Genomic DNA, 24,648 nt, shown 5'->3' with positions numbered 1-24,648 from the left:
TCTTGGAAAATTACAGAAAAGGATAAATTGTAAAAAGTAATAACTCTTCTAGAATAAATTACTCATAAAATTATTTGATATAAGTATTGACAAGTGTAATTGTTAACCGGAGATGACAAATATACTCGTAATTTCTATTTCTTCTTATCATAACTGATTCTCAATTTTCTCATTTATTTATTTACAGATAGTTTTATTAAAGTATGTCATCATATACGTTAGAAGCTTCCAGAACAATATACGGATTTTTCTGAAACATACTACCCTGTTCAAAAAATTTCAGGACATGTCAAATAAAACACAAACTCATCATTTATTCATTAATTTCTATTTTGTCACCTTTAAAGTAATCTCCAGTGCTTACAATACATATTTTCATTCTTCTAAATATTCTAAAACTCAGTTTCTGTTTTATCACCTCAGTCAATAGTTGTTTTAATCGAAAAAATGCAAAAAAGTCACAGAGTGCCCGGTCTGGTTTAGTCGTGAACCAAAAAGTTACGAATAAGCACTGAGGTGTGAGTCGGTGCGCTATCATGATGCAAAATTCAGGTGTTACTTTTTTATCGATTCTCAACTTTCTTCAAAGAGTTCGTAATGTTCGAGAATACGCGACCTCAATAAATAATTCTCCCCGAATGTTTTTTGCAACATCTTGAATGTCATGTGTAAAATATCACCTTTTGCAGTGAAAGCCAACTTTATTAACACAAAATGAAACTGTAAAATGAACTTCCTTTTTTTAAACTGACAGGAAAACTGAAAATAAAGGAAAGATACATTTTTTTCCTACTCATAACGCGCCTGCACAGGGCAAAATTCACCCGCGATCACCTTTTACTTCTGGGTTCGATCGAGGTTAGTTACTAGACCAATCAACAAAATTATAATTTTCATAGAAAAGAAGATCGGGCTCACACGCAATTAGAACCGAGCGCATATTCATTTCTATGCACGCTGCACACGTATGTACTTATGTAGGTATGTACCTATGTACATCCAAGCGTTTTTCTTCCATAAAATAGACCATACGTCGTTGGAGACGGTGATGGGCGGTCGAGAGTTGGGGAGTGAGGTAGACCTCCTTATTTTGTAAGGCTCAGAGACATTTCGGCTGCGCCTTCTTGACAGGAAGTTTGTTTGATTTGTCTTGTTCGCAACCGGCAGCTGAGTGTTTTGTTGTTTGCCTTCCAGTCAAGATACTTCTCCTTCCGGTAGGTTTATTGTCTTATGCAGTATTGGAGATGTCGTCGAGGTGACTCTGAGAGTGTGGTTCAAGGGAGAAAGTTTCACTGGTTTTGTAGCACTGGTTTTTTATTTAGTTGAACTGAGTGTAATATTGGAGTACAGATGTCGAAGTGTCGCTCGTCTAAGAAAAACTGCCTCCTCTCTTCCGTTTTTCCTCCGTATTTAAAGGATTTTGTAAAGGAGTGGGGGAAAGGGAATTTGGGAGAACTGACGGCTGCAGAGATTTGGTAGGAATGTAGTTTTGTACTTTTGGAATTCCATCGTGGCGGTCCCTGAATTTTGGAAAAGGTGAATTTTGTCACCGAATGCATAAATTTGGTATCTAAAAGGAAAACTGGACAGCTAAAAGGAAAAAGGGATTTTCAGGATACATAATTTAGGTGCATAGATAGGAGGTTGTTTTAGGTTCGGAGAAAAGGCGGAAGATTAGAATGCAAATGAGATAAAAAGGGTGTGTGGTGATGCCTATCACGACATAGGTTGCATTCGCACTAGGTTTATTTTGCTGCGCGGGAACAGTAGTTTGCACACTTAACCACATGCGAGTGGCATTATTTATTTTACTTATTTATTTGTATATTGTGGGACGTTAAGAAAACCAAAGATCGACAAGAAGCCAGGTCCGGTCTTTATTTTTCTACACCCCCACTCTTGTACGCTGGAGATGCCGAGGTAAATATGTGATGGTATGTTTTTTCGTGAATTACTTCTGAACTAGTACGGGCCGTAGCTAATATAAAGGAGAGAAAAAAAATTGACAAGTTTTTCTTAGCGTGGCGGAATGCATTTGTTGTATTTTGGGTCCATACTTATAGGGATTTATAAGCGGTGGTAGGGGTAGTGACTCAGGGTTGAAGTTCACTCGGAGAAAACGGCAAGCTGGCGCTGGAGTGACGTGAAGACTGGCTTGGGGTCCATTGAGGGCGATATAACACTCAGAGTCAAGATCCGAGTATTATCGGGGATGACAAGTTGTTTTAATAAGGGAGCTGTGTCACACCATGTATGCGTCAGAAGTGCGTGACAATACGGGGACGGGACCGGACCGAGAAGTGTCGTATTAGTTGTTCGGACGTTTAGACAACAGTCTCATGGAAATAAGGAGAGCTTGGACCTGACAATATCTTGTTGCATCATTCTTTCTCGCTAACATTATACTTTTAAAAAATACAATAATGTAGGGTAGATGCGGATTTCCTGCATACGTTACGAGAATACGTACATGTTTGCGCGCGTGTATGTATGCGTGTGTTAAAGTCCGATTCGGACTTTCCAAAACCGATTTCTACCGTGTTGCACAATGCGAAAGAATCCCTAATTTCTACTCCTGCCTTTCGAAAAACAGATGACTCGAGGCAAGCGAGTCGAGCGTGTCCTCATCCGCGAAAGCAGACACTCCTAACGAGCGTGAAGTGTCAGAACGGCATAAACCTAAAGATGAGTCTGAGAAAATTATTTGTAACTTGTCAAAGGAGTGACCCTTCGCGATTCCTTGCAATAAACGTTTATATAAATTAGTGGCGACAGAAAGTGAATATATGTCTCTCGGTATTCCCAACCGAAAGAAAGGAAAGAATATTCGTAGGTAGCACGTGACGCTATAAAGTCAGTCTCGTTAAGAAACTACTTATGTGAACGCGAACGATTTAATAAATCATTTTAGAATTCATCATTCTGATAGGCGATGATCTTGAGGAAAGATTATCATTCTTTCCTCAACAGCACGAGTTCGAGTGCATTCCCTCAATGGTCGATGCGTCAATGCAAGAGCGTAGCTGGATCAAGGCTCAGCTATGACGCTCATCAAGGAACATTTGGCTTAATTGCTCTGTCTTGAACGAACAAGGCAAGATATTAAACTTACCGGAATTATTCGCTCGCCATGTTGCCGTAATCTTAATAACACCGGCAAAGGAAAACGAGCCTATATATTCGACAACATAATAAAGGCACTGACTAGGTACGTCTCATTTCGTCATAATTCAAATTCTAAATGGTCGCATCTTTCTGGTGTAAACCTCGCGGACGAGGGCCCCATAAGCTCTAATCCTAGATTGAGTTTAGACCCTGACTGTATATGATAAAACGAGGTTCATTTGGGTGGATCCTATCCGGTCCTCTCTCCCTCGATTCTGTACCGTCCTCAGTCGACATCCATCATATTTCGATTTTTGAAACTTTCGACTATGACCTCAAATAATGTTGGGAATTCAAGGACACCCATAGCACTCGTCACGTTGACACCTGAGAAACAAAAATGTGAACGTCACTTTAAAGAAACACATTCTCGATCACCTGTCGGACGCTATGTAATTCTATTATCATTCAGATCGAATCTCGATTAGGAATATGGAGAAGTCACCGATTTCAAACCATCTTCGTCAAGACCAAATCACATATAAGGAGTATTATGAATTCTTTTGCAAGCATGAGTCTCTTAATCATATGAGATTGGCAAGTCCCATTCAAAACCTATCCAATCACCCCATATATTACATACCTCATCATGCGATATTTCAAAAAACAAGTGAAACCACACGTTTTCACATTGTTTTTAACGCATCCCGTCGCACGACCAATGAAAAGTCATTCAACGACCACTTACTAAGTGGATCAAAGTTACAGCAGGAAAATTCCACTATTTTTATACAGCTAATATAACCAAAATGTATAGATAGGTCCTCGAGGATCCTCAGCATCGAGATTTTCAACGCATCCTTTAACGTGACTCTCCATTCAATTCGGTAAAGGAGTACCAACTTCTCACAGTCATCTATGAGACAACTCCAGCCCCTTACCTAGCTTTTCGAGTTTTTAAACAGTTAATCGAGGACGAAGGCCCTAAGTATACGGACGTAATTTCCGCTCTTAATAATCAAGCGTATGTTGATGATTTCCTCCCTCGATCAAACGATCGAATTTCTCGAAAAAAATGGCTTTTCCTTGAGAAAATGAGTGAGTAACGACTCTACTTTATTGCCCGACATCGATCCAACTAATCACGGTCTCGATCGAAGTACTGTATCAATTTCAATTCCAAGCGTCAATCCCAGCGGATCTTGGTTCCATAAAACGTTCGATTCTTTCTACGACAGCTAAGATTTTCGACGTAATAGGATGGATTGCTCCAAAATCTTAATACAGCGGTTGTGGTCCTTATATTGCGATTGGGATAAAGTAATTCCTTGTGAAAACAAGATCGAATGGAGCAAATTTTGCGCAGTTATCGGAATCACAATACCTATCAATGCCCCGAAAAATTTCAAGGAAAATTCGACATAGCCAGACTCTGCATGGGTTTTCCGATGTTTCCATGACAGCATATGCAGCTGCAGTGTAGAATACGCTCTAAAAGCATTCTTCAGGACGGCATAGTGTGCGTCATCCTTATTATGGCCAAGTCTCGAGTCGCTTCGGTTAAAAACATAAGCGACCCATAACTAGAGTTATGGGCAGCATTACTTCTCGCTCGTCTGTTAAATTTTATTCAAACCGTGTGGAACGAGCAGCCGATTGAGTGTCACTGTTGAACTGATTTCAGTGTTATTCTTACATAGGTGAGTCAGTCACCCTCGCACTGGAAAGCCTTTGTTGCTAATCGAGTTTCCAAAATCTAGGAGTTCATTCCAGGATCGCGGTGGCATCATGTTCCTAGCCGTTATTCGTTTTCGTTTTCAAAACTTCTCCGAAATGTTTTATAAACAATATCCAGGTTCGAAAAGAACAGAAGGACTCCCAAACACTTATCGAATCAAGATGGTCAACCAAAGCCTAGTCAGTCGTTTTGGAACCAGATGATTCATCTGTCTAAAAAGGATGCAATACAAGACTTTCCCAGAGGCACCTAAAGCCTTCGTTGCATCTGAGACAATTCGAAAATTAAGTCCCATCCTGTTAGTCACTCCATACCTAGACTTGGGCGGTTTAATTTGTGTAAGAGGGCGAAACTCACAACATACTGAAAAGGTAAAAATACCTATTATCCTACACTTTCATCTGCTCCTAACACACCTAATTGGGCATATACACTATAGATTATTACACACAAGTCCTCAGCTCACCCTCACGTTCTTACGTAACGAATATTGGATATTACGAGCAAGGACTATTATTCTAGCCGTTCTCTATAAATACGTAACGTGTACGCGTGAACGAGCTACTGTGCCTGAGGAGCTCATGGGAGACCTGCCAGCACCTCGCGTAACACAAGTGGAACGTCTATTTACACATACAGGTGTCGATTATGTTTTCACCCTAAAACCCTAAGTCAAGAAATCAAGTGTTTTACCTGCAGGTAGATCTTCAAAAATGGTTGCCTGCACCGACCGTAATAGTGATTAAGGGCGGATTGAGTACCGACCACCTGTATGATTTTCCATATCCACCGCTGATGGTCACCATTTCTAAAACCTCCACTCCGCTACTTCCCACTCTGGTACTTCCACTTTCCGTTACTTCTCACTCCAGCTATTTTCATCTGTTTCCAAACTGCCCCTACGAATAAAGTTTTCGTTATACATCTCCGCTACCCTGATACTATGGAGTCAGTTAGTTAATAAGGTGTGCGGACAAACCCAATGCGAAATTGTAGAGCCGCCAGGATTATAGACAGCGAGGACGAACCCAATGCGAAATTGTGGAGCCACTAGGTTGGAGAAATCTTTTCTTTTGGAGTAACTGTTGTCGTGAACGAACCTGATGAGATATCAGGGAGTCACTAGGATTGTTGGTAGACCTCGTAACAGTAGTAATCATAATTATTTGATATAACCCGAGCGGTAAGATTGTATCTGTGTAGAAACGTTCAATTGCTGAATTAGGGTTTTGGATGATAATTATGGGTTTTAGAGAATCGCGACGTTTTCAATATAACTCAATTATATTCTGCGACGAATTTAAAAGATTCTAAAAAGTATTAACTAAGTTTGCTCGGTGTTGACGCACTGGCAATGAAGGGTCTGAGAATAGGCAGAAAAGAATTGCTGACTAGAACTTTACCGGACTCGCGGGTTCTATAAGGTTAACTTGATTCAAAAGGAAATTTTAATCCGATCTCACTGGAATCGATTCTTATGAAACGACTTGACCGACTTCTGACTAGCGTGGACCGACGTAACGGCACGGAAGTCTTCAGTTTGAACCGATGTGAGTAATAATTGGTAGGTTTATATAACCCGAAAAATGGGCGAGAGTAGACGTATGACGCACTGACGCAGTTGCATTCCTGTTGCTTTTTCGAAAGGGTGCTACTGTTTAAATGAACTGACAAGGGGTTGTTCGTAGGCCACTTCTTACCAGAAACCGAAGAGTCGGGCGTAAAGCATTCTCCGCACGTAACACATAATTAAAATATACGTTAAATACAATGATGGAACCTTCCTTCTTAAACGTAAGTGAAAATGCACCGCTACACAGTATTAAAGAATCATTACGTTGCAATCGAAAAATTCTCGGTCTTTGAACTCTTGTAATGTTGCAATAAAAAGTCACGTAACATTCTGCTTGGACGCATTATAAAGCGTGAAGCTTCTAAATACTTACATATTTTTGCCTTTTCAACGTCATTTTTTCCTAGGATATTTTTGTTCTATATAACGGGTGGGAAAATAAACTTACTTCTTTGCTTCCAAAATTTTACTCTTGCTACTTATAATGTTATAGATACGAATTAAACGCTTCAGTAATTTACAGGTAAATAATAAGTTACATATTCATTGTTAGTATAAGTATTGAAAATGGCCGGTTTGAAGTACAGTACACATCTCAGTACACAATCTGAAATGTTTAAATGGAGATAATACTGTAAGATGAATTTCATTTGAATTTACCTCAGAGCAAGTTTCGAACATTTTTTCATGCTCTAAATTTTATGGCAAGTGTGTCTAAAAAACTGTTTAGAACTGCTCATACACAGAACCTTGGGCAGTTTTTTGAGTAGAGGTAGTGGAGAACGCTGCTTTCGAGTTACTAGGGTGAGGGGAGCAAGTTAAACATCTCTGTTTTATATATATATATATATATATATATATAGAATATGAAAGACATGTTAATACGAAAGGTGCCTATTATGTATAACGTACGAAACACGTGTCACTTTCGGTGCGTACTTCGGCGTCTTTGGACGCGAGAATGTAAACGTGTACGCGAGTGCGCTGAACACATCGTACAAAGTACTTCATGTTATTCACAAGAAAAGTCTTGAAAGAAATGCGGATATAATTAGTCAGCTTTCATCTTTTCTTATTTCATTTTCGATACTAATTTGTAATTTGTCAATATTGTTACAGGTAACCAATCAGAACTATAAACAAAACACACAGCGAGAGACCTCTCCTGTCCCTGCGCTGTCACAAGGGTTATCTCAACAACGCACAGTAGGCAGCGCAGAGTTTATGCGATAGTGAAGAAGAAAACACGGGGTACGCGATACAAGGTTAATGATCAAATGAGTCTTTTCTCTACAAACAATTCGTAACTGTCCGTTATTCGTGAACGTTTCGATTTTGTAATTGTGTTTAAGTGGGATTTATGATTTTGAGAAATTATTAATCAAATTGCAATGTTTTGAATAAAACAGTTATTAGATGAATTTCATGTGTCTAATAACATCCGATTACTATTTTTGACTGGTATTTTGAAAAACCATTTTGTAAGAACATCATATTAGAATGTCTTTCACCTACCACATTTTTGTAAGTATAAGGAAAAGTAAGAAAAAATGGATGTAAAATTTAAGTAAAATACATATAAATTAAGCTTTATTAATACAAAATAATGTAACATTTCTGGAAGTTCATAATAGTTGTATATTTCGAAAAATTAAGTGAAGTATCATAGTGTATCGAAAAATTTAAATATTGATTTTGGCATTGATATTACCCGGTTAAATTTTAATGAAATCTGTTGGATTAAATTTTAACAAACCATCCTTACTCTTCTCCCACCACTCACTGCTTTGAGCTCAGTGTAATTTGATCTCAGTGGGCAAGGAAAGTAAATGAATACAAAGAGTGGACGGGAAACGGACATAGTTTAATATGGAGCCGCGAACGTAAACAACAATCATGCAGTGATGAAAATTTTAGTTTCACTAATTCCAGTTTTATCTTTTCAAATGCAGTATAACTGGTTTATTGAGATTCTTCTGATAAAAATGAGTCCAATCACGATGTAAATCGGTCTAGTTTTCGAAGAAATGAATTTTCAATTTCGGTAACTACATTAGGTCGGTAAAATTAGTCCCATTTACATCGCGTTTAAATTAATGAAATTAATATTTTTGTTATTGCATGTTTATGTTTCACTTTCTCGGTATTCCTTCAAAGTGACGAGATTTGACCGTTGATGCTCGGCGTACTGTATCTATCTCGCTTCTTCTCATTATATCCATTCTCTGACTTTGTCAAGTTGTGCTCGAGACGTTTTTTGAAAGAACGCTTTCCTATTTGTAAGAATTTTAATTATGGGTCTTGAAATTTAAAAATTTAGGCGAGCACTACTGCATAGGATTTTTACAGTAGGACAGCGAAATATGTCTTCAGAATAAAGTAATAGTTTATAAACATTTTTATTTATTTTATGGTATATTTTAATGCATAAATTTCTTCCAGGGTGTCCATAAATTTTGAATTGGATTCAGATCAGGACTATTTTTTGGACATTCCGTATATAGTTGATATGTCTTATTGTTGTAAGTAGTTTTCAAATTGTTCAATCTTATGATGATTTACATGACTGTAATGAAAGATAAAGTTATCTGAATCCCTGGAGTACCGATCCAGGATCTGTATCAAAAACTTTTTAAATGCACGAATATATTTCCTATTAATTGAATAATGTTTAAATGAATAATAATATTTTTAAGTAGAAAGCATTTGCTCAATACGTTGAGTTATCATACAGCTCTATACCATCTATAATTGTGGATACTTTTTTTTAATTCAAACTAGCTGTATTAAACTTTTTATTAACTATTTTATAAAGAAAGTATTCGAATGTTAAAGAAAGGTTGATTAAATTTTGAAATACAAACACATTGCTTTCTTTGTAAACTCATAATGTTACTTAATTTTGTCGAGAACATTGGTCTGTTCTATATTTGTTTCTAAATACTCAGGCATTTCATGTCAATTATTTTTGTTGCTTTTATTCTAAAATAGCCCCATGTAAAGATACGTGACATTCATATTTGACCTCTTGTATGGTACCTTGTATATAAAAAGTTTCGAAATTTTCGCAAGTTTCTCGTCTTTACGTTTGGTTCGAAACTTTTAGCCAAGGATAATACAATAAAGTTTTATAATATTGATATTTATATATCATAAATTATTAAAAATAATTTTTATGCAGCGGTGATTTAAAAATGTCAAATTATCAATTAATTAGTGAAAGTTGTAATTAAGAATTAAAAGTTTCAAACCTTTTTTTCAGATATATGTCTTGTACATAATATACTATGGGCATATTGTTTCTATGTTTATTACCTTAGCTAGATGCTGTTTTATTGTATAGTTTGTTTGATAATATAAATGTTGAACTCAATTTTCTTAATATAGTATTTTAGTATGTTTGTCCTTTGTTATCAAACATCTCAATTGTTTATAGATATGTTATTACCAAGTTTATATTTTATCGTTTGTTTCATTTCAGAATACTATTCTGTCAGAAGCTGTACATTTCTGGAAACGAGCATTATGGTCCGTGAAACGAAGAACATTGTTAGATTGAGCAGGTAGTATATAACATTAACTTTTTCTAAAGTTTGATTGCCTACACATATAATCACATTTATATTCTCCTTACATGCAAACGATGTGACAAAATACAAATTATAATTGTTGAAGCGTAACAGAATCTTAACCCGTTAGTTACCAGGCTCTCGAGGAATATCGACCACCACAGAGCAGATATTTTATTGTTATAACATGACATCAATTGTCATTTATTTTGAGGTAACGAAATCAATTGTTGCTGAAGAATCAGAAACTGTAGTTATCCGCAGACAAATATCATATTTAGTAGGGTCCGTTGCAGGAAAAAGGGCATGCGGGAGCACGCAGGGGCAAGAAGGGTCGCTGTGTGTTTCACGTAATGCAACAGAATTAGTACACTCGTCCTCTATTTACGCAAGCTTCTTATTTACGCGGTAAATTATAATACTATAATTATTGTGGTATTAATGGTATTTAAATATGTTTTATTTTTAAAGAAACATAGGAATAGATAATTGAATAGAATACAAATAAATAGAAACGATATAGCTCGCAGTGTGTTCAGCGCGCACAATGATTTTTAAACTTCAAATTTCAAAGTTAATAATATGTAAGCTTCGAGCGGTAAATTAATTGCACTCGAATATTTGGGGTTGGTGCAAATCAGTCCACACTTAATTTTAAAAATAAAATTTACTATTGAACTTAATGTTGAGCGTCGCAGTAGGTACGGCGAATGCTCTGGCTCAGTTTCAGATTAGTGATGCTGAGTCTGAATGAAACGATGAGATTTTAGATGAGTTGTAAGTGAATCGATATTGATACGTTGAGTTGTGGAATTCTTAGTTAGAGATTCCGTTGATACGTGTTGTTTTTGGAATTCTTAGTTAGAGATTCCGTTGATACGTGTTGTTTGTGGAATTCTTAGTTAGATATTCAGTTGATACGTGTTGTTTGTAGAATTCTTAGTTAGAGATTCCGTTGATGCGCAGAGGTTGTGGAACTCTTGGTTAGAGATTCCGTCGATATATTGAGTTTGTGCTTGTGGAATTCTTCGGTAGATATTCCGTCGATACGTTGAGTTTGTGGAATTCTTGGTTAGAGATTCCGTCGATGCGTTGAGTTTGTGGAATTCTTGGTTAGAGATTTCGTCGATGTGTTGAGTTTGTGGAACTCTTGGTTAGAGATTCTGTCGATACGTTTTGTGTATGGAACTCTTACTTAGAGATTCCGTCGATGCGTTTAGTTTGTGGAACTCTTCGGTAGACATTCGGCGTGTTTTGCTAAGTTCTACTCTGAAATATGTTGCTGTAAGGGTAGCGTCGGGGGATGAGACACGCGGATTGGTTGTCTCCTAGAGTTATAAGTTTTGGACAGGGAGGAGGCCGTTTTTTCTGATTGGTGACAGTCACCGGAAAGTTGACCGCCTCCAAGTCCATCGGTCACTTGCAGGTATCGAGAGTACCTTCGCGTGACGTCATAGAAATTCCGCGTGCCTCGACCGTAGCAGGTAAAAAACTGTATGAAGCGCCTTAACCCTAATAAAACATGCAAAGAGTAAATATCCAAAATGTAAAAATGCTAATCCTCGAACAGCTGAGGGTGGTTGTTAAAAGTGATGGTCGATGGCTTCATAAAGTTATTCGAGCTACGATCCCTTGAAAGATTTAGAGGACCGATGCGTAGCGGTGTTTCGGTTTCTGACACCGCGCGTCAACATGCCGCCCCCCTTGAACGGCTTGTTCAATAATTTTACGATACGCTTAGTAATTACATGATACCCGATAAGTCCGCTGTGTATATACGTTTGATTGCATAATGGTATAGAAATTATTCACGCTACTTAGGCTAGAAAAGAAAAGATATACACCTTAAATAGGCCTTAGAGTATACAACATGCGAAGTTCTGAACGTAATTAATTTGACGATACACATGTCTTTAGATTAGAGAAAAAGTTCGATTGTACTTGTTTACGCTTAGAACTATAGATCATACTAGTAGTAGTCCTTTAAGATTCTACTGGTAATGGAGCGATATGTTTTACTGATCGTTTATATTCTCTTCGGCTGGTTCTCACTGTCGCCACACGAATGATCCCGTCCACGCCAGGATGGATTGCTGTGACTCGTCCTAACGGCCACTGCATTGGCGGTGTGCCGTCTTCGTGAACCATGACCAATGTTTCCACTGGCAGATGCTGGACCTTGCTGGAATGCCATCTTTTTGCGGGTGATGAGCTCCTGCAAATATTCTGTTCGCCAGTGCTTCCGAAAGTGTTGGCGCATTTTCTGAATGTGTTGCCATGACGAAAGTCGTCCGTCAGGCAAGTCGGTCATATCGTGGTCAGGCACGCTCATCAAAGACCCGCTAATTGAGAAATGACCTGGAGTAATTACGGTTAGATGGTTTGGATCGGATGAGATCGGAGTCAGTGGACGGGACTTCAATATGGCTTCGATTTGGTTAGTAAGGGTGAGACGGCCTTCGAAAGATAATAACGTGTCCCCGATTACGCGTGTCATATGGTGTTTTGCGGATTTTACTGCCGCTTCCCGTATACTACCAAAGTGTGGCGATTTCGGAGGAATGAAATGCCAATTGATATTTTGATCGGCGAGTGATTGCGTTATTAGCGTATTATTGGCTGGATTTGCTAAAAATGTATGCAGCTCTGTTAGTTCGCGGTTCGCGCCCACGAATATAGATCTCGTGACATACCGTGCCCCGGAAAGAATCGTTGCAAAGGCGTCCGTCGTTAGATTGGATACGATTTCGATATGAACTGCTTGCGTCGCGAAACAAACAAAGATGGCCAGGTAGACCTTGATTCTTCCACGATTACGTTGGATTTTTTCTTTTATGAAAATTGGGCCACAAAAATCAACTCCGCATTGAAAAAATGGTCGCGCTTGTGTGATGCGACTGGTGGGGAGATCACCCATCGGATAATTAATGATTGCCGGTTTCGCACGACGACAGGTGACGCAATTGTGTATTACTTGACGCACCCATCCCCGGTCATGAGGTATCCAAAATGTTTTCCGCACGGCACTTAGGGTTGCTTGTGTGCCCGAATGAAGGTTCCTAATATGTTCATCCCGAATATGACTCGAGGATCAAGGTATATGGATGAGTCAGTGAGAGTTTTAGGCGGCTGAAGATAAGATAGAAACAGAGGAAAAATAGGAAATATTTAGGGAAAGGATAACTGTCGCGAGGATGACTGTCACACAAGGGAACATGTTTGTATGACTGTGTCACAGCAGGCTGTCATCCAACACCTCCCCTTATTAAGATTGAAGACTTTGACAATAGGAAAGTCTTGTTTGTACCGTATCAATCGGTGTCATTTTCCACTTTGGCCATTGTCTCTCGTCTTCAAGCAGCCATCTTGGTCCATTTTGCCAGATTGACGGATGTAGAAATTCCTTCGGAGTCAGACCTCGGGAGATCAGATCTGCGGGGTTGTCCGCAGTCGGTACACGGCGCCAATCCGTGTTCTTCGTTCTTGTGTGGATTTCAGATATCCGATTGGCGACAAACGTTTTTAAATTGTGAGGCGAACTGTGTATCCAATGAAGAACTATTGTGGAATCTGTCCAGAGAATTACTCAATTGATTTCGACGTGTAAGGCTTGTTGGATTGTTTTTATGACTGACGTCAGAAGAAGCGCTCCGCACAATTCGAGTCGCGGGATGGTCTGGTATTTAATGGGTGCTACCTTTGACTTTGCCGCGAGAAGTTCGACTTGCACGCGGCCGAATGCGTCGATGGAACGGAGATATACACAGGCTCCGTGTTGGGGTCGCGGTCTATCCCGTGAATGATTTAGAAATCGCGACTTAGCGAAAAGAGTGGATTGTATTTGAACAACTTAGTCGGGTTACAAGTTTCCTAAGTGTGACTCTCCTACTCGGTGGTTCCTTTGCGAATGAATTTTGAACTCGCAAGTGTTTCTCAGCTCCCCCTTGGAATTTACAATTGTCCACTGATTGGTTCTTCCAATTTTTGGAAAAGTCCAATCAGCGAACCTAGGTTAGAAGACACACCTTCTTTTACGCCCTCGGCGTGTTTCCTTGAGGAAGGGATCGCGAGATTTTCCAAGGGGGGAGAGACGCTAGAATTCGGCAGTGGTGGGCGACACATCTGGTCAACACCAGAGACGGTTTCCTGACCCTGCATCGGCCGCGGAAACCGTTGGGTGACCCATGGTTCTCGCTGACATGCTCAGGCCGTGAAGGTTTACAGCAGGGCAGTAACTATTGAGACGAACGGAAAATACGTGCAAGAAACTAAGGGTATCTACAAATGCTATGACAAAAGAGTAAAAATTGTAAAGAGCGTACCATCCGGCGAGTGTCGTCCAGATGGCAAAAAAAAACTAAATTAACGAATTCTCAAAAAGAACTGTGCTTCTAAACACTGCCATAAACCCCGTACAAATCGGCCCGAACATGCCGCCCACCTTAAACGGCAACGTTCAAAGAAAACGTCGGTTAATTACCTAAATGTGCTTGATACAATATTATTGACCTTATTCTAGCTTATCTATAAAATGAGTAAAGGTGAGAGTCTTTTGATGCTTCGTGTGTAAGTGCCAGTTGTGGTTTGCACGGTAGCCACGCGGGCAGTTCCATCTTCTCCTGGATGAACCTTGACTATTTGTCCAAGTTGCCAATGCAGTGGGGGACTACTATCTTCTCTGATAGTCACTAAGGTTCCTTCCTTGATGAGCGTAGTGTCTCCGCTGTGCCATTTGTTTCTGGTGTGGAGCTCCTGTAAATATTCTCTTTGCCACCGGTTCCAGAAGTGCTGTTTAATCTTCTGGATGTGTTGCCAGAGTGATAATTTATTTATTGGCATATCGACAAAATCATGTTCCGATAGGCTGGTCAACGAATCACCGATAAGGAAGTGGCCGGGGGTTAGAGCCAGGAGATCGTTGGGATCAGAGGAAAGCGGTATTAAAGGACGAGAATTCAAAATAGCCTCGATCTCAACTATTAACGTATAAAATTGTTCATATGTAAAGATTGAATCACCTACAGTTTTGTATAAGTGATTCTTGAAGGATTTCACCCCTGCCTCCCATAGACCACCGAAATGTGGTGAGTGTGGAGGAGAAAAATGCCATTCAACATTTTCCTTTGTAAGAAACTGTTGCGTTTTTGCTTTGTATTCTTCTGACAATAGAAATTCACGTATCTGCAGAATCTCATTTTTAGCACCAACAAAATTAGTGGCATTGTCAGAACATATTTGTTGTAGTTTTCCCCTTCTTGAAAAGAAACGTTTAAGCACGCCTAGACACGATTCCTTAGTCAAGTCCGTAGTTAATTCCAGATGTATTGCCTTTGTCGAAAAGCAGACGAAAACAGCTACGTAATCTTTCAACTTTGACCGGTTGCGAAATTTCTTTTCCTTTATAAAGAAAGGCCCACAGTAATCGATTCCAACTATTTCAAAAGGACGGGCTGGTGTGATTCTACTTTTTGGAAGATCTCCCATTATATGTATATCGCGGTATCTTGGGATTTAGTTTACGACAACGAACACAGTTGTGTACAATTTGTTTAGTGATACTTTTACCATTTACCGGCCAATAATTTTGTCTGATTGCGTATAAAGTGGTTTGTGCACCTGCGTGCCAATGACGCAAGTGCTCTCTCCTAATGATGAGCTCTGTAATATGATGCCTGTGCGGCAATAAAATGGGGTGTTTCTGCGAATACCTGAGCGGAGCGTGTTTCAGTCTACCACCAACCCTAAGAATACCGTCATCGTCAATAAAGGGTTTTAAATTCAGCAGTTTACCTTTAGTAAGAGGTTTACTTCTTTTTAAACTATCTATTTCGCCTTTAAATGCTTTTACCTGTACGGAGCGGATAATGTGATAATGTGCATTGCGGATTTCGGATAGCGACAAAGCACCAGTGTGCTTGTTAATTCGCCTTGCGTTATTATAAAAACGATAAATATAGGCAACTACTCTATTTAACAACTCAATGGATGAATAACGCGAAAACCAACTTACAATATTTGGATGAATAGGAAAGGCTACCGATTGCTTCTTTTCTGGCAGGTCAATATTTTCAAGAATATTAACCGGCCAATGAATTTCGTCTTCTGACAGCCAATGTGGTCCATATAACCACACGCTATTTTTAAGAAATTCTGAAGGTAATTGACCCCTCGAAATGGGATCTGCAGGATTATCTGCACTTGAAACGTGAAACCAATCCTTAAAATCGGTGTGTGATTGTATTTGGTTTACTCTGTTAGCAACAAACGTTTTTAGTAAGTGTGGAGACGTTTTTATCCAATGCAGAGTAATAGTTGAATCTGACCAAAATCTAACCTGCTTAAGACCTGCTAGAGATTTTTTAATTTCCTGGTACAAATTTACTAGGAGTGTAGCTGCACAGAGTTCGAGACATGGTAATGATAATATCTTGATTGGTGCCACTAGCTATTTAGCACATAACAAATGCACAGTGTGTTGCCCATGTTTGTTAGTGGATCGAATGTAGATACATGCGCCATACGCGCTCTCACTGGCATCGCAAAACCCGTGGAGCTGTAGCTGTATCGTTTCTTTTATCGCAATCCGCCGTGGAGCGAAAAAACTACCTAACAATGGTAATTCGTTTCTAATTTCCAACCAAGATTGCTGTAAAGACTCAGGAACCAACTCATCCCAGTCAACAACAGCTTTCCATAATTTTTGCATAATAATTTTAGCCTTTATAATTATTGGTCCAAGTAGACCGAGTGGGTCGATTAACTGCGAGATCTGAGAGAGAATTATTCTCTTGGTAAAATGGCGTTGATCCGAAAACTGATGAATGGTATAAATAATATTGTCTTTAGATGGGTTCCAGAAAATTCCTAAAGTTTTCTTTGCTTCGGATGTATCTGAGTATAATGAATCTTGATCATTCTTGGTGTGCATATCAGCAATTAATCTAGGGTCATTAGAAGCCCACTGTCTTAAATGGAAACTTCCTGCACTGGCCAGAGCAATTAATTCGTCTCTAAGAAGTAACGCGGCTTGAAAAGTAGATGCTCCTGTTAATAGATCATCTACATAAAAATCTTTTTTAAATATTTGCAAGGCTACCGGAAATCTTTTCGATTCATCTTCTGCTAATTAACTAAGACAAGTTTATCCATTGAATCTCGCCATAAAATTTTCTGAAAGATCCGGTCTTTTTTGTCTATATTCACCTGCCGAAACATTTTTTCTACGTCTACTGTTAGGACATAATCATGGAAACGAAATCTAAGAAGAATGGCAAATAGTGTTCCAATACAAAGAGTATCGTTGAGCGATATACTTGACTTGCTTTTCGCCGAAGCATCGAAAACTACCCTGACCTTTGTGGTTGTACTAGACTCTTTAACTACCGCGTGGTGTGGCAGGTAGTAACCCTCTGATACCACGTCATTGACCTGACTCATGTGCCCTAATTCTAAATACTCCTTTAAAAACTGGGAATAGTGATCGAAAAGTTTTGAATCCCTATGCAACTTACGCTTCTAGATTATAAAATCTTTTCAAGGCTGTAGTCTTAGAGTCACCGAGAAGTGTCTTGTGCTCGTTAAATGGTAAACTAACCATGTACCGTCCCTGATTATCACGCGATACGTGCTCTGTGAAATGTTTTTCGCATGCAATTTCCTCTGGCGATAAGAATCGTTCTTCTGGAATTTCTTCTATTGTCCAGAACTTACTAAGTTGCCTATCCAGCGACATGGATAAGTGACACATTCTATTAGAAGTTTTATTAGTGGAATATCCCTTTACATTAATTTCTCCCGTGACTAAGCAACTTAGCCGAGTATTTTGCAAAATAACTGAGCTGTTACACAATTTTATCTGACCGGATTGCAATAGTTCATAAAACAATGTGTTACCGATTAATGCATCTATTTCTTGTGGATTATCAAATTTCGGATCTGCTAACTTAATATTAACGGGTATGTTCAAAAGATTCCGCGGTACTTGACGTATCGGTAATAAGCCCGTAATTGACGAAAGTGCAATTGATGTAACCTGCAATTCAAAGGTCTCATTTATGGATCGTATGCGCGTCCTTACCAAATATTCAGCGGTTGTGCTAAGTCGTCCTAGACACGTTAGTTCAGTAATACTCGTCAGCGGCGAGAGTGTACAACGACGTCTTGGTTAGGTTTTCTTATGTCTTTAGTCTCTGTACCTTGCGGGGGTTTTTATAAACCTTTTGGTAGGCGTGTACAAAAATTCGTCCGAGTGGGACTCAACCAGTGATCCTGGAGGGGGTTGCCGATTGCAGCCCCCGGGTGACCCACGCAAGGGTCCCGAGCGTTCTTGGCACTGACTATAGCAAGTAATAAAACCAAGGATCGCCTCGACTTCTGGCAAACAGATGTAAGGTAAAAGTTACGATAAATCTACAAACTGGCAAAACGTGCCGAAGCAACTACGACTAAATTATTGAAGTAACGGTTCCTTGGGCTTTTATTTCTGCTATGGTAAAAATACTCAGGGCTCCAATGTGCCTCGCAGAAGGTGTCTCCTAAGAGATTTAGAATCTCCTAAAGAGATTTAGCAACGCAACACACCGGCCCCCTTGAACGGTTACGTTCAACAAAATTACAATATTAACAAGGCTGATAGTAATTCGATAAATACAATTGAGAGTTTGCTGCTAGCTGCATACACCTTATAATAGTTCAAACTTATAACTTAGAATGGAATCGCGATAGCGTCTTTGATAAGGCGGAGGATTGTTTCCTTTCGTCACTCTTAATCTAATGGTAGTGGTGCGAGTTTTTTAACACTTCGCTTATATGTCCCTAATGGTGTTTTTACTGTCACTACACGGGTCACATTGTCTTCCCCCGGATATAGCTCTATCACTCTGCCTAACCTCCATTGCAGAGGGGGTAGATTGTCCTCCTTTATGAGGACTAGCCTATCCTTGGTGAGATGTGTGGTGTCTCCAAGATGCCATTTGCGCCTGGTGTGTAGCTCGTGGAGATATTCTCTGTGCCATCGGGCCCAGAAATGTTGTTTAACCTTTTGGGCGTGCTGCCATAGTGACAGTCTGTTGGTTCGTGTATCGGTCCATTCATACTCCGGTAGTGCTTGCAGTGAACCACCAATTAGGAAGTGCGCAGGGGTTAAGGCGGTAAAGTCGTTGGGATTGGAGGATAAGGGTGTCAGCGGGCGGGAATTTAAAATAGCTTCGATCTCGATTATAATACTATTGAATTGTTCGTAGGTGAACATGGCTTCTCCTATAGTTTTAGTTAAATGTTTTTTGAATGCCTTAACCGCAGCCACCCACAGCCCACCGAAATGGGGCGATCGAGGGGTTGAGAAAGACCACTCCACTTGCTCACCTGTTAGATATTGTTTTAACCCTCTCTTGTAGTCGCTTGAGTTCATTAATGCTTCAATTTAACGGATTTCATTTTTCGCGCCAATAAAATTGCTGCTGTTATCGGAATACAACTTTCGCCATTTTCCCCTCCTTGCGAAAAAAACGTTTTATCGCGGCTATACACGCTTCCGTAGTTAGGTCTGTGACTAGTTCTAAATGAGTAGCCCTTGTAGCAAAATATACAAATACAACCACGTAACCCTTCATTGTTTTTAAATTTCTATGTTTTTTTTCCTTAAGAGAAAATGGCCCACAATAATCTATACCTGCGTTTTCAAATGGGCGTGCCTGTGTCACACAGTCCTTCGGTAGGTTACCCATAACGTACTCCGGTACCTTGGGATTCGCCCTAAAGCAATTCACACATTTGTGAATCAATTTGCGCGTTGGGTTTTTTCCGTCTACCGGCCAATATGTCTGTCTTACGACGTTTAATGTTGCTTGTATCCCCGCATGCCAATGGTTAAGATGCTCATTTCTAATTATTAATTCAGTGACGTGATGGTGTCGTGGTAATAAAATCGTATGTTTACGTGAATAACTTATTGGTGCATGTTTTAATCGGTCGCCTACTCTGATTATACCTGCTTCGTCAATAAAGGGTGCTAAATTCAATAATTTACTGCCCCTTCTAACGGAATTACCCTCCTTCAAGTCCCTTAATTCTGTATAACTCTTTAACAGACCTTGATCTAAATGTATTTTTCGTTCTAGCGCATAAAATCTCCGCAATGCTATTTCTCGCGAACTACCTAATATCTGTCGCTTTTCATTGAATGGAAGCCTAATGCAATACCGGTCGTCTACATCTCGTTCTGTCGTGTCCTTAAAAATCCCCTCCGCGACCCTTTCTTCCGTTGAAAAATATTTCTTCTCGGTGAATTCCTCTACCTCCCAGAATTTGTTCAATGTTTTGTCTAAACTTGCATAAAATGCCTTCATTGACGTCGGTGCTACATAAGGTGCTTGTATGTTCGATTCGCCGGTGACTACCCAACCTAATCTTGTCTTCTGCAGAATAATTCTATCGTTGTTTAATTTAATTTGTCCGCTGCTTAATAATTTAAAAAATAATATATTTCCCAATAATGCGTCTATTTTTCCGGGTTTGTGAAAGTCCGGATCTGCCACTTGTATATTTCGCGGTAACTGTAAATTCGACCGATTGACTTGTCGCGACGGTAGTAGTCCGGTTATAGACGGTAAAGTGACAAACGATACCTGAGTCGTAAAGGGATTCTCACGCGCCTTGACCGTGGTTCTTACAACATATTGAGCCCTAGTGGCTTGTTCACCTAAACCTGAAAGCGTTACGTTCATTGCCTGCTTGCGCAATTGTAATTTTTCCGCGAGCTCCTCCGTAATAAAGTGTGTTTGCGATCCTCCATCTAATAACACGCGACAGTCATGTTCCCGATTAAACCTATCCAGAATTTTAATTCTTGCTGTTCCCAATAAAACTTCCGAATTGTACGTAACCGTTAACGCGGTTGCACTCGTTCCCGGCGTTGTCGTTTGTCCTGCTTGTGTACCTGCCTGTGGAACATTGGGTCTTTGTTCCTTATTGAAATGTAATAACGTGTTGTGTTTTTGGTTGCACCTTTTGCAACCACTAGCTTGACAATTATTTGCCATATGATTAGCTCTAAAGCAGTTTAAACATAATTTGTTTCGTTTTATGAGCTCTAACCGATCGCGAATTGTCGCTTGTAAAAAATGTTTGCACTGATATATCTCGTGATTATCCTTACACATTACGCACTCCCTTGCCTTGGTCGTTGCCAGGAATGTCTGACCCCGAGAGTTGATTCTCGCCCCTTGACTACGTTCCTGCTGTATATTTCGTCTAGAAGCGGTCGAAAAATCCCCATCTAATTCCTCCCCCCCGTGCTTCTTTGTTTATGAACCTTAATAGCTGCTCAAAAGTTGGCATCTCATCGTCCTCTAGAGTTCGTTCCCATCCGCGCCGCGTATTTTTATCTAATTTCTTGCCTATGAGGTAAACTAGCATCGCGTCCCATTGTATTACGGGCAAACCTATCGTTTCGAGCGCCTTGGCATGCATTTGCACTTGTTTCGCTAAAGATCTTAGATTCGCCGGTGTTTCGCGCGTTACCTCCGCTAATTCGAACAGTGCCTTTAAATGAGCGTGCACTATTTGACGCGATTTATTGCACCGTTTTTGCAGTAAATCCCAAGCTACCAGGTAGTTAGGTTCGGAGGCATTTAATGCTGAAATTACCGATGCTATTTCCCCACGCAGTGCATTCTTTAATAAATGAAACTTTTGAACTGCGGGTAGGTCAGGATTATCATGGACCAACGTTTTAAATGTGTCATGAAAGCTATGCCATTCAATTGGGTCCCCGTTATAAGGTTTTATTTCTATTTTTGGTAAAAGGGCGCCTTCCTGTCGTACCGTTATTGTGCTTGTCGAATCGGTGGCTCTAAGAGAATTTGTCGACGTGCCGGAAGATTGCAATCCTTCAATGTGACGGTTAATTGAGCTAATGACTGTAAAATAACTGTGTTCGAATTGTTCCTGTTCAAGCTCATGATTTGAGACTTCGTCTTCTAATTCTATGTTCGATTGTACTCCGTCAAATGTTTTGAATAATTCGTTTACCCTTTCCTTACGAACTTGCCATTCATGAATGTGGAAATGTACTCCCTCATTTAAATAATTTTCGATACGCGTCAATTGTCCCTTAATCGATGCCCCCTGTCTCTTAAGACCCTTCAATTGTGTTGACTCTTGTGGATTAGCCATGTCGCAATGATAACGATAATTCAACGAAATAAACGAGATCGATGTTATCTAATACGGGAAGGTGGGTTAGGATGTGGTGATTCGTGGACTCACCCTACCGGCATTTGAGTTTCTAATACAGCTCGTGAATCCTTTCTCGTTCGAACGGCTGTTTCCTTGACTGAGATGTCCACTGCGACGATGCTGCTGCTCTGCCCTCACGGTTTGATGTACTGATAATTCGTCGATCTGTGATCCTTGATTATCCACAGTCTGACGGCTGCTTCCTCGCTTAAGGTGTCCAAATATGGTTGCTTCCTTGCTCGAAGTGTCCGATACGGCTGCTTATGAATGTATCAGCTTCTCCGGCGACGCGTGGTCCTACGGTGCTGCTGTTGATCTGTCCTCCTTGTACAGAGGCTAAGATCCAATGTATGAAACCCGTTGGAGTTTCCGTTGTATTACTGAACTTGCACGTAACTTGTTGTTCACTGCACTATACACTTATTTTTTCTCACTGAAGATCTCCGAACTCTTTGCAATTGCATCGGCTCGAAGGATCAAATGTTGTGTACGCTTTTTCAATTGCGATATGTTGTAGGGAAACCCGTACGTCGTACGCCGACTTAACTTTGTGCGAACTGATTGGAAGTGGACTGTATAAATATTTACTTCAGTAAAAATATTTGCTGTTTATTTTTGGGAGTTCAGTAATACTCGTCAACGGCGAGAGTCTACAACGACGTCTATATACTCCGTCTCGTGTGTCTAGTTCAATTTTTTCTTATATCTGCCGTCTCCGTACCTTGCGTGGGTTTTTATAAACCTTTGGGTAGGCGTGTGCAAAATTGGAAGCTTCCTGATTTGTAGCCTTCCAGATAGTGGACGCGTACAAACAAAAATTCGTTCGAGTGGGACTCAACCAGTGATCCTGGAGGGGTTGCCGATTGCAGCCCCCGGGTGACCCACGCAAGGGTCCCGAGCGTTCTTGGCACTGACCATAGCGAGTAATAAAACCAAGGATCGCCTCGACTTCTGGCAAACAGATGTAAGGTAAAAGTTACGGTAAATCTACAAAACTGGCAAAACGTGCCGAAGCAACTACGACTAAATTATTGAAGTAACGGTTCCTTGGGCTTTTATTTCTGCTATGGTAGAAATACCCAGGGCTCTAATGTGCCTCGCAGAAGGTTTCGTCAATAGCCCTCCTAAAGCGATTTAGCGACGCGACACATATAGTAATAATGGTAGCGTTTGATGTGGCTTAGCTAATTCGAAAATAGTGTCTACTTGTTTGATGAAACTTCGTATTTTGTATCTGTTACCATCGAAAGAGTCGGGTAATAATTTGGTTAAAAAATTCAGTGGTAATTCCTGAGTCGGATTTGGAGTTGCAGTTGAGGATGTAGTAGGAATGCCCGTATTTCTAGTATTAGGCATGGTGGTAAATAAGGATTTCAGTAGAAACTCGTACAGGAAGGTCTAACAAAATCGCAAGAGTAAATGTGGATAACACTCACTGTCGATGATTCCTTAAATGTGTTCCCTCTTGAATTCGATGATCCAATTTAACAACAGAAGTTGTCGTTCGTTGACGGCTCGTACTGGATGCTTCTTCAACCGGGAGTAACGATAATGTCGATGAACGTCAGTGGTGCTTGAATTGTTTTACACCTGCCTCCCATTAACCTCTGAAGTGAGGTGAATGTGGTGGTGAGAAATGCCAATTGATTCCTTTATTTGATAATTCCTGCATGATTCTATCGTTATGACTAGAAGATAACAATAATGATCTTATTTTTAGCATTTCATTCCTTGCCCCGACAAAGTTTGTTCCATTGTCGGAATAAAGATTTTTTTATTTACCCGGTCGGGCAAAAAATCGTTTAATCGCTGCTATGTAAGTTTCGATAGTTAGATCCGTTACTAACTCCAAATGTATAGCCCTGGTCGAAAAACAAACAAAGACAACTACATAGGATTTCAGTTTAGTCTTGTTCCTAAATTTTTTCTCCTTTATGAAAAAAGGACCGTAGTAATCCAGACCGGTATTTTCGAAAGGTCGACTTTGTGTTAATCGATTTCGAGGTAATGAACCCATTAAATAATTTGGTGGCTTCGGATTTACTTTATAACAAGGAATGCATTTATGTATAATATATCTAGTTCTATTTTTACCATCAATAGGCCAATATTTTTGTCTTAATATAGCTAATGTGGTGTGTACTCCTGGATGCTAATGTTTGGTACGTACATGGCGTATCAATAGGTCAGTGACATGATTACTTCTTGGCAACAAAATTGGATATTTATGCGAATAACTTATATTCGCATTTCCAAATCTACCTCCAACGTGAAGAATTCCAAATTCATCGATAAAAGGGTTTAACCTCAGTGTTGCATTAAGGTCTTTACAACTCTTTCCTTTAATTTGTTAAATATCTTTTATTAACTTGCGTCTCTTTCACTAACCATTCGCCATTCGTCTATACTCTCTCTCTCTCTCTCTC

The 24,648-nt window shown here is 39.8% G+C and overlaps 1 protein-coding gene and 1 long non-coding RNA gene across 14 annotated transcripts in view; one reads left to right on the top strand and one right to left on the bottom strand.

The window, feature by feature from the left end:
* Positions 1-342: 342 nt before the first annotated feature.
* LOC116428912 (uncharacterized) overlaps positions 343-24,648 on the bottom strand; it is a 49,621-nt gene continuing 25,315 nt past the window's right edge. The window contains exons 3-5 of the long non-coding RNA XR_012999034.1: positions 5,823-5,943; positions 5,537-5,742; positions 343-3,492 (exon numbers count right to left, since the gene is read on the bottom strand). This is a non-coding gene — a long non-coding RNA (uncharacterized LOC116428912). The remainder of the gene's footprint in view (positions 3,493-5,536; positions 5,743-5,822; positions 5,944-24,648) is intronic.
* Positions 7,273-24,648, top strand: part of LOC116424216 (uncharacterized) — a 185,951-nt gene continuing 168,575 nt past the window's right edge. For 3 of the 13 annotated variants that reach the window (XR_012999025.1, XR_012999027.1, XR_012999022.1), the window contains exons 1-3: positions 7,331-7,940; positions 8,859-8,938; positions 9,898-9,979. The gene's annotated coding sequence lies outside the window, so the exon portion shown is untranslated. Of the gene's footprint in view, positions 7,941-8,542; positions 8,796-8,858; positions 8,939-9,897; positions 9,980-24,648 lie in introns of those variants that run through there. The other 10 variants (XR_012999024.1, XR_012999019.1, XR_012999021.1 and 7 more) reach the window with 9 other exon arrangements.

Source organism: Nomia melanderi, chromosome 7 (assembly GCF_051020985.1).
Source record: "Nomia melanderi isolate GNS246 chromosome 7, iyNomMela1, whole genome shotgun sequence".
NCBI lineage: Eukaryota > Metazoa > Arthropoda > Insecta > Hymenoptera > Halictidae > Nomia > Nomia melanderi.
This window is presented reverse-complemented; position numbering and strand designations above follow the sequence as displayed.